Source organism: Malus sylvestris, chromosome 15 (genome assembly GCF_916048215.2).
Source record: "Malus sylvestris chromosome 15, drMalSylv7.2, whole genome shotgun sequence".
Classification (NCBI taxonomy): domain Eukaryota; kingdom Viridiplantae; phylum Streptophyta; class Magnoliopsida; order Rosales; family Rosaceae; genus Malus; species Malus sylvestris.
The window spans coordinates 28,205,852-28,215,476 of record NC_062274.1 but is presented as its reverse complement, the minus strand read 5'-3'; the positions used below and the strand labels follow the sequence as shown (position 1 = coordinate 28,215,476).

The following is a 9,625-nucleotide window of genomic DNA, read 5'->3' as shown; positions in this document are numbered from 1 at the left end:
ATTGAAAGTATATAATAAAACAAAATCCATTTGAAATTCCCTAAAAGCTTGATTTAGCTCTGTCTTTCTCATCCACAACAGCTTCAAAGGTCTCCCCAACCACAACTACAAGCTCGGCGACCTTATCATCATCCTCCTCTTGTGCGGTGGCTCCACAAACACCATTCAATTTCTTGAACTTGAAATTGAGGAGACAAACCCATATCTTCCAACCAATTTGCGTGGCCACCACCAGAAAGTGATATAGCAGTGGCGGTGAAGGCAAACGGATCTCACAGCGAATTAAAAGGATTTAAGATGAAATCGAATAGATTCAAAACAAAATTGATTGGCGTTTGCGGTAAAGATCGTGTCTATTTCTTGTAATTTCATAAATTTGTTTGGGTTATCAAGAGCAAGAGTCAGAGAAGTGAAGGAGAGAGAGTACAGAATATTCTTTTAATCTTAATATAGGTTAAATAGTACTTTTCATGCACAAACTAAGAAAGCACATAAAACACGAGCCCTATGCCTTTGATCTTAAAATAATTAATAAAAATAATTCATTAATCTAGCCCAAAAATGAAATTTACTCCTGATATATCCCTAAATACAAAAGAATCTATTGACTTTAACAGAAAAAACCTTTTATTATTCTCTTTGTTGCATTGCATCAATTATCTTGACTTTTAATACTCTTGTGCTTTAGAAACTAATATAAAAAGCGGTGAAAACCGTACAGTTTTTCGTAGATTGCTACATCTTGTAAGTACATGGTTAATTGTTTCCCAAACTGAAACTATATGAATAAAAGTGGAATGTAAATTTTACAAGAGTGAAATATGAATATTTGGCCTTTAAACTCGATTCATTAACCAATGAATCGCGGAGTATGTGTACATATATATATATATATATATATATATATATATATATATATATATATATATATATACATTTTGGATGCGGTCCCTAATTATTAATGTTCTTTGACTAAAACTTTTGTGTTTTTTAGTTTTCGATTAAAGTCCCTGACATTAATGTAATAACGTATTTCTATGTAGGTTATTTTATTTTTAAACTAAAAATAAAATTTGTAATTATTTATATTAATCTTTAATTAATTAATATTAGAAAGCCAGAAGGAGAGTTTGGTGTCTCAAGGCTTCACCAAAAATTTTTGGACAAAAAAACCCCCGAAACAAAAAAAATCACAACTGGCCGAAAATAATAGAAACAAATTCGCAAGGGTAATTTTGTCATAAAAAATAGACAAATGGGAAATAAAAAAAATTAAAAAGCTAAAAAAAAGGAAAAAGAAAGAAAAAAGACGTGAGTGAAAAAAATAAAGGTGGTGTATCGTTTTCAACCGTTTGATTCCCCCACTTTCTCAATAACCTCTCTCAATTAACCATTTCTTCCCTCAAACAGAGATCAGTTTCACATCCACTACAATTGCACGTTTGAATCAAAAAAATCAGTTGACCTCCTCAGCCTAAATCTCATCCTTTTCTCCCATACGCTCAAAACAAAAAGTGGTGTCATTCGTATCTTTTTCTCAAATTCAATGCTCTAAATTGTAGGTTTGTGATTTTTATTTATTTGTTCTCTTATCTTCTACTGATGTGGTTTTGTGAAGGTGTGGCGAGGTTTTGCCGGGCGAAGTCAGGGTTCTGGAGTGACAAAGTGAAGTTGCTGGTCACGGCGGAGGAAGGATTTACTCTGGTTCTTGGCAGTGGGAAGGACTTGAGGAGTTTAAGAGAGATGAGTTAGTGAAGGTTGATGGAGAGGGGCAGTGTGTTATGAAAGATCATGGGTATTTTGGTACGTTTAGCCTTAGCTCCATGCTTTAAATTCGAGTCCTGTGATTTCATTTGTTGGAGAAAGTTTAAAGCTTTATATTGCCAATGGTTGCATAGTTCTCTTCAATTTGTATGGTTGTGATGATACAGAAATAATGAGTTTACATTCAAATTTTCCAAGACTTTAGAGGTAACCAAATTGACCCTTACAATCTTTTAAGTTGCCATTGCATTCAGATTATTTTTTTGGTTTTATCAAGTGAAAGTTAGAATTGTTACTCTCTTTGATTTTGTTAATTAATGTTGATAATTTTTGTGTAGAAAAGGTGGCAGTCTCTCCTCCGTCAAGGGAGGAGTTATTTGTTGTTGGGGATCTTATGCGCAACCAGATTTGAGAACCAATAAGATGCATGCTTGATCTGTATGGAGTGGAGTTGGGTTATCTGCGCATGTAATTTTATGCAGAGTTTCATAACTGGGGTTCAGTACCTAATATATCCTCAAATTCCTAATACAAGCGATCAGACTAATTAATTATTTAATTTATTGATTTTTTTTTTTGAATTTTTCATTGCATAAATAAACTTAGGGTTTCTGAATTTCGGATGTGTTTTTTGAAACAGTGTTGCAATTTGGCTGCACAGAGGGACAATAATAATTTTTTCTTGACATGATTATGAAATGCCCAGGCGAGAAAGGTATAAAATGGTCTAAGTTTACCGGCTCAACCTGGCTTACTCTTATTTACTAATTAATTTTCCACCCAATGCGATACCCGAAATGTTCTTATTTACTAAGTAATTTTCGCCTGCATGTTTATTAGGCACTCATCGACTCATATTCCTTAAAGGTACTGAGCTTAAATTCGTCTTTATTGTTATGTATTCTAAATTCTTTATCAAATTTGTTATAAGAAATTCTAACTTTATGTATACCTTCAATATATAGGTGGAGCATGAAAATGGCTGTAGAAGAATTAAAACCTTCAACAACTCCTCACATCATACATATTCGGAATAAAGTCCAACAAATTAGGTACAACACCATTTCTTACCTATTTATTTTTAGTGGAATTCTCTATATGAGTTTCATGTGAAAATGCATGCGAAGATTAACATTAAGGAATAAAACAAAAACATTAATAATTGAAGCCAAAAAAGTATTAACATATATGCGTCTGTACATGCACACACACATATGAAATTGTCAGGTAAAATGTCCACGGTCTTGACAGTATACACGTTTGAAAATGTGAAATTGTCAGGTATATCTTCCACCAGGTCATCACTACATCATCTATACATTGAACCAATCCTCGCATATAAGTACATCTAAAATGTGTAAGTCGCACGTAGTGCGCCGTAATTAAAAAAATGTCTTTCGCACTAGCAGATCACAAGGGCAGACAATACCAAATGTGGGTATTTATCTACCAGATCACGTATTCAGTCATGGACAATTGTACGTGGCTTTATCAAGAGGAGTATCAACGTCTACAACAAAAGTCTTGGTAAAGAAAGGAGAATTACACGGTCATGAAGGAGTCTTCACAAAGAATGTTGTGTACAAAGATATTTTGCTTCCCTCGAATTCAACATAAGGTTATATTCTTTCTTTTAATGTTTAATTCCCGTTTTCAAATTTTAATGCAATTCAATTACAAATAATGCTAATATTTGATTCTAACCGAACGCATTAAATTTTCAACAGGACGGCGATATGAGTTCATGATATGAAGAACCGTCAAGTGTATCAAGGCCAATTGAAGTTCTTGGATTGTTTTTATACTTTTTACTTAGCTTTTAGTTGCAGCTAAATTATAAGGATCTTCTATGTTATTTATTACTTCTTTTTTTTTTACAAATTCTAGATAAATACTTTAAATTACTACCTGTATTATTAGAGATGATAATCGTCTTTATTTTATGTTTCTATACATTGAACCAATCCTCGCATATAAATACATCTAAAATGTGTAAGTCGCGCGTAGCGCGCCGTGATGAAAAAAGTGTCTTTCGCACGTGCGTGAGGACACTGTAATAGGCACTGCTGTGTGTGAGAGAGTATCCACGTCAACAACTTCAAATTTATTGCTTCCTGTTATGTGCAGCCATATCATACTTTCTAAACCATATACATTAACAATTACAATGGAAAAAAAACTAACACAATACACATTTAGGGGCGCGTAGCGCCCGTGATGCAAAAATGCCTCTCGCACGCACATTAGTGCGTGCAGAGAGGCTAGTGAGATTCTAAATAAAAACTCATAATTTATGGGATTAAAAATATTAAAGATAAATTATACTCTCCAATATATTATGTGTATACATGGGTACGTTCATAAAAAACTAACCAAAACATTATTGTACCAAAACATGGGTACATTTTTCAAAAACACAAAAAAAAAAAAAAAAAAGCATTTCTTCTATTAAACTTGACATGGATACATTCTTAAATCAACAAAATAGAATGTACCCATATAAGTTTAAAAAATGGATTAGAGAAAAGATTAAATGAATTTTATATGAAAAATGGATACATTTTATATTAAAAAAATGGTACATTTTTCATATAACAAATTGGTATATTTAAGAATGGGTATATATCATTCTTTTATAAAAATTTAATGGGTACAAACTTATTCTGATTTTATTTTTTATATTTTGGAAATGTTTGAATTGAAATTAATAGAAGTTTAATAAGGGTGTGAGTATTAAAACTCTAAATCAATTACTAATTTTTATTATAAAAATTATGTAACTGTTGTGGTCTATTTTTATCTGACAAAGGGAGAGGGGCCGGCGGCACAGGAGAGAGGGAAGAGAGATGTGTGTTTGTAGAATTGTAGGGGAATGTGTGTTGTTATCCCTCCTACATTGTGCCTTTATTTATAGTAGTAAAGGGAGAGAAGATATTCCTTCTTCTCCAAGTAATACAAGTTGTAATAGGAAAGGATAACTAGAATCAAATCTAATCTAGGATTTACACAATCATACTTAAACTAGGAATGTTCACAACACTTCCCCTTGAGTGTGTAAATACTCAAGGTAGATTCAGCATCATGCAGAAGTTGAGGAAGTCGACTCATCGGCACTAATTCCAAGGAACAACGCTTATTCTCAATAAGGTAGGAACTTGCATAAGTAGTAAGTCTCACTAAAAAACCCTAAGGCTATGGCAAAAACCCTAGTAGGGACAAAATCCATAGTCTAAGGAAAAATGTATGAGAAATGCAAAGTCAAAAGAAACGTCTACAGGACGTCATTAGGGATATGACCAGCCTAAGGTGGGTGCCTCGTTACAACCTAGTTAGGTAGGAAAAACCCATTGGGAAAAATGCTCCTAATCGTAGGGAAAAAGAGTACATTAAGATCAAGCACCCTCTGAGTTTGACATAATTTCAAAGAGAAATAGCAAAGTTACAACTCAGCAAGTTTACGCATACCAATTCCATGAACAAGCTTCTGAAACGTCGCATTCGGCAGTGATTTGGTGAAGAGGTTGGCCAGATTGTCTTGTGAACGGATTTGCGTGACTTCAATCTTCTGGTGCTCTTGTTGTTGATGTGTAAAGAAAAACTTCGGCGCAATGTGCTTGGTATTGTCTCCTTTGATGTAACCCTTCTTGAGCTGTTTGATGCAAGATGTGTTGTCCTCAAAATCGTCGTCAGGGCATTAACGGCGAGATGAAGATCGCAGGAGCTTCGAATATGGCCTACTACTGCTCTCAACCAAAAGCATTCTCGAGTTGCTTCATGGAAGGCGAGAATTTCAGCATGGTTAGACGAAGTGGCAACTAAGGTCTATTTAGTTGACCTCCAAGAGATTGCGGTGCCTCAAAAGGTAAAGACATAACCCGTTTGAGAACGCGCCTTGTGCGGATCAGATAAGTATCCAGCGTCGGCATAACCAACAAGGCGAGAATAAACCCGATGAGCATAGGGTGTGGCATCACTCGAGGATTCGTAGGGATAGAACAAGCCCAAATCTGTAGTACCCTTAAGGTAACGGAAGATGTCTTTCACGCCAATCCAGTGTCTGCGTGTTGGTGCATTGTTGTATCTTGCCAAAAGATTAACAGCAAAGGAGATGTCGGGTCTAGTGCATTGAGCTAAGTACAATAAAGCGCCTATCGCACTTAGATAAGGAACTTCAAGCTCCAAAATCTCTTCATCATCCTCCTTCGGATGGAAGAGATCTCATTTTGCATTTAGCGTACGAACAACCATAGGAGTACTCGAAGACTTCGCTTTATCCTCATTAAAACGGCGCAACACTTTCTGAGTGTAGTTCGATTGATGTACTAGGATTCCATCCAAACAATGCTCTATCTCGAGATCGAGACAATATCGAGTTTTACCTAGATCTTTCATCTCAAATCCTGACTTCAGGTGCGAAGCAATTTTCGAGAGCTCTTCAAGAGTTTCGATAAGATTCATATCAGGTGTGAAACAATTGCAAATTCGGAATGTGACTTCTTAATGAACACACAAGGGCATAGTTTGTTGTTAACATATCCCTGACTAGTCAAATACTCACTCAGATGGTTATACCACATTCTTCCAGATTGTTTCAAACCGTAGAGTGAACGCCTCAGCCGAATTGAGAGCGTGTTCCGGGATTTGGAAATATTTGAACCAGTCAATGTAAGTCCTTCAGGAATTTTCATACAAATTTCCGTATCAAGATCCCCATAGAGATACGTGGTTACTACGTCCATTAGTTGCATATCCAGTTTTTCGGAAACTATCAAACTGATAAGGTAGCGAAAAGTAATCACATCCATAACGGGTGAGTAAGTTTCTTCATAGTCAATCCCGGGGTGTTGCGAGAAACCTTATGCTAAAAGATGAGCTTTGTAACGCAAAATCTCGTTCTTCTCATTACGCTTTTGAATGAAAATCCACTTGTAGCCAACGGGCTTCACATGTGGAGGAGTAGGAACTACAGGTCCCAACACCTTATGTTTCGTAAGTGAATCGAGTTCGACTTGGATTGTTTGTTTCCAGTTTGACCAATCAGCTCTATGTCAACATTCATCAACGGAACACAATTCAATGTCATCGCTCAACAAATCGAGTTCGACTTGGATTGCTTGTTTCCAATTTGACCAATCAGCTCTATGTCAACATTCATCAACGGAACACGATTCAATGTCATCGCTCAACATGATCTCAGTAGCTACTGTAAATGCTAATGCATCGTCGACAATCATCTCATTTCTACACCACACATCATCTAAGCTAGCATAATAGACCGAAATCTCAGGATTCTCAGGAGGAGAATTCGTCTCTTCAAAGATGCTTCTGTAATCTAGAATTTCCTCATGAGTTGGGTAGAATGAGTAAGCGATAGTCGGATTCACGGTAGGCTCTTCAGGATCTTGTGCTATGGTTTTCCTCTTCCAGAGGTGTGAATCATTTGAACCAAGGGGTCTGCCACGCTTTTATGTAGAGGCAGATGATTGACTAGCCGCTAATGTACGTGGATCACCAGAATTGGCGTCCCGGGTTTCCAGAAGGGCAGTCCGTCGTACATTTGGTACATCCATCTTTGCAGGCATATTCGCAGCTGGAATATGTGATCTTGTCACGTGCGCTAGATCGGTGAAAGCATCTGGCATGCTCTAAGCTATGCTCTGGAGATCTAATATGCGCTGCACTTCAGCTTTGGACTGAGCGGTGCGGGGATCTAAATGCGACAAAGTGGGAGTCATCCATGATAATTCGCGATATTAAACTAGATTAGTTTAACATGTGAAATGTCCGTAAAGTATCATCATATGATTGGTTTTAGGGCACATTTCCAACACCAACTTACCTCCCCCTAACGACGCAAATACTGTCTCATAGAAGTGATAATCCACGAAACGAGTGGTAAACAGATCGCCTGTCAAAGGTTCCAAGTAACAAATAATCGAAGGATAATCATATCCGACATAGATTCCCATCCTTCCCTAAGGCCCCATTTTGGGACGTAAGGGTGGTGAGATCGGCACATATACCGCACAACCAAAGACGCGAATATGCAATCATCCGGTGACCAACTGAAGGGCACTAAATGGTTGTGTCGCAACAGGCTTCAGGTGGACCAACTTTGCTGCGTGCAATATTGCATGCCCCAAGCAGGGATCGAGAGTTTGGTACGCATGACCAACGATCGAGCAATTATTTGTAAGTGCTTAATAAAAGCCTCTACCAAGCCGTTCTGGGTGTGAACATAGGGTACAGGATGTTCAACTTCAACACCAACCGACAGGCAATAGTCATCAAAAGTTTTAGATGTGAATTCTCCAGCATTATCCAATCGAATAGATTTGATGGGATAATCAGGGTGGCGAACCCTGAGCTTGATAACATGAGCCAACATTTTGGAGAATGCAGCGTTCCTTGTGGACAACAAGCACACGTGTGACCAACGTGTGGAAGCGTTAACCAAAACCATAAAATATCTAAATGGTCCGCAGGGAGGTTGAATCGGTCCACAAATGTCCCCCTGAATCTGTTGTAGAAAAATGGGAGGATTCGAACGAATCTTGTCATAAGAAGGCTTAGTAATAAGCTTTCCCATAGAACATGTTGGACATGCAATTTCATGGATTGAACCTAAGCTTCGGGTTAGTGGATGCCCGTGTGAAGATTTGAGGATACGGCGCATCGCTATTCGTCCAGGATGTCCCAAATGATCATGCCAAAGTGTAATTTCGTGCGCGGTCCCTGTGGTAGGGCCGGCCACATAGTGGCATTCTATGGGGTGTATGATCGTAGTAAACAGACCACTCGGAATACGCTCCATCTTCTCGAGAATACGCTTCTGGCCATATTCGTAGAAAGTTATGCATAGAAATTCAACTCCGTTTTCTACGTGGGTTTCAGCATGGTAATTGTTATCTCTAATGTCCTTGAAATTGAGTAACGTTCTTCCGGAACGTGGAGAATAGAGTGTCTCAGTAATGGTCAAGATTGTACCATTGGACAACATTATACGTGCCTTACCGTATCCTTCTATCAGGTTGGATGGGCCTGAGAGGGTTGTCAAAGATGCATTCTTAGGTATGAAGTTAGTGAAATAAATGCATTCACGCAAAACAGTGTGTGTGGTTGCACTATCTGCCAGACAATTAACTTTCCTACTAGTCATACCTAGAATGAAAAATTAATTTGAATCAGTCACATGCATAAAAGTTTATAAAAACAAATATCAATTCATAATAATTTCATTTATTCAAGGATTAAAACTTAATATCCAAAACAAATCGCCAACGAATAATCCAAAACATAAAGGAAAATTGTTCAAAATCAACCAAAAAAAACAAGGGGGGGTTCGGCCACTAGGTGGAATTCGGCCCCAATGGTCTTCTTTGAACTAAAAAATAAGTCTATGTCTAAGATTCTAATCTTCCATAGGAGTGGTATCCTCCTGAAAGTCAGAAACCTCCATTGTTGTAGTCTCTGGTTCGTCCACTTGCATGAAGTTTGATTCAAACTTCTTACGACGAGAATGATATTCATTTACAACCTTCTTGGGAGCTCGGCAAACACGGGACCAATGGTTCTTTGAACCACAGCGATAACACATATTGTCATCCATGGTGTTGGGTGCTTTGCCCTTATTCTTGAAGTTTGGGGCCTTGGGAGTAAGGTTTAGGCGCTTCTGGGCTTTGTTTCCTCCCTTGGATGAGCCTTGGCTCTGTTGACCTTTGTGGGATGGCTTATGGCTGCCCCTACCACGCCTCTTTTGGCGTGTTGGGTGCTGATTAGTGCTATAATGTGCTTCAGGCACAGTAGTAGCCCTAGTAGGTCGAGCTTGATGATTCTTCTTTAACATCTGGTTCTGCTTTTC

The 9,625-nt window shown here is 37.6% G+C and overlaps 1 long non-coding RNA gene across 3 annotated transcripts; it reads left to right on the top strand.

Annotated features, from left to right (window-relative positions):
* Positions 1–1,663: 1,663 nt before the first annotated feature.
* Positions 1,664–3,728, top strand: LOC126604833 (uncharacterized). Of its 3 annotated transcripts, XR_007616753.1 has the most exons (6): positions 1,664–2,232; positions 2,405–2,479; positions 2,605–2,631; positions 2,730–2,816; positions 3,174–3,382; positions 3,492–3,728. It is a non-coding gene; the product is annotated as an uncharacterized LOC126604833 (long non-coding RNA). The 3 variants fall into 3 exon arrangements; XR_007616754.1 differs by having other exon boundaries at positions 1,664–2,479; positions 3,171–3,382; XR_007616752.1 differs by having other exon boundaries at positions 1,665–2,479.
* Positions 3,729–9,625: the final 5,897 nt, after the last annotated feature.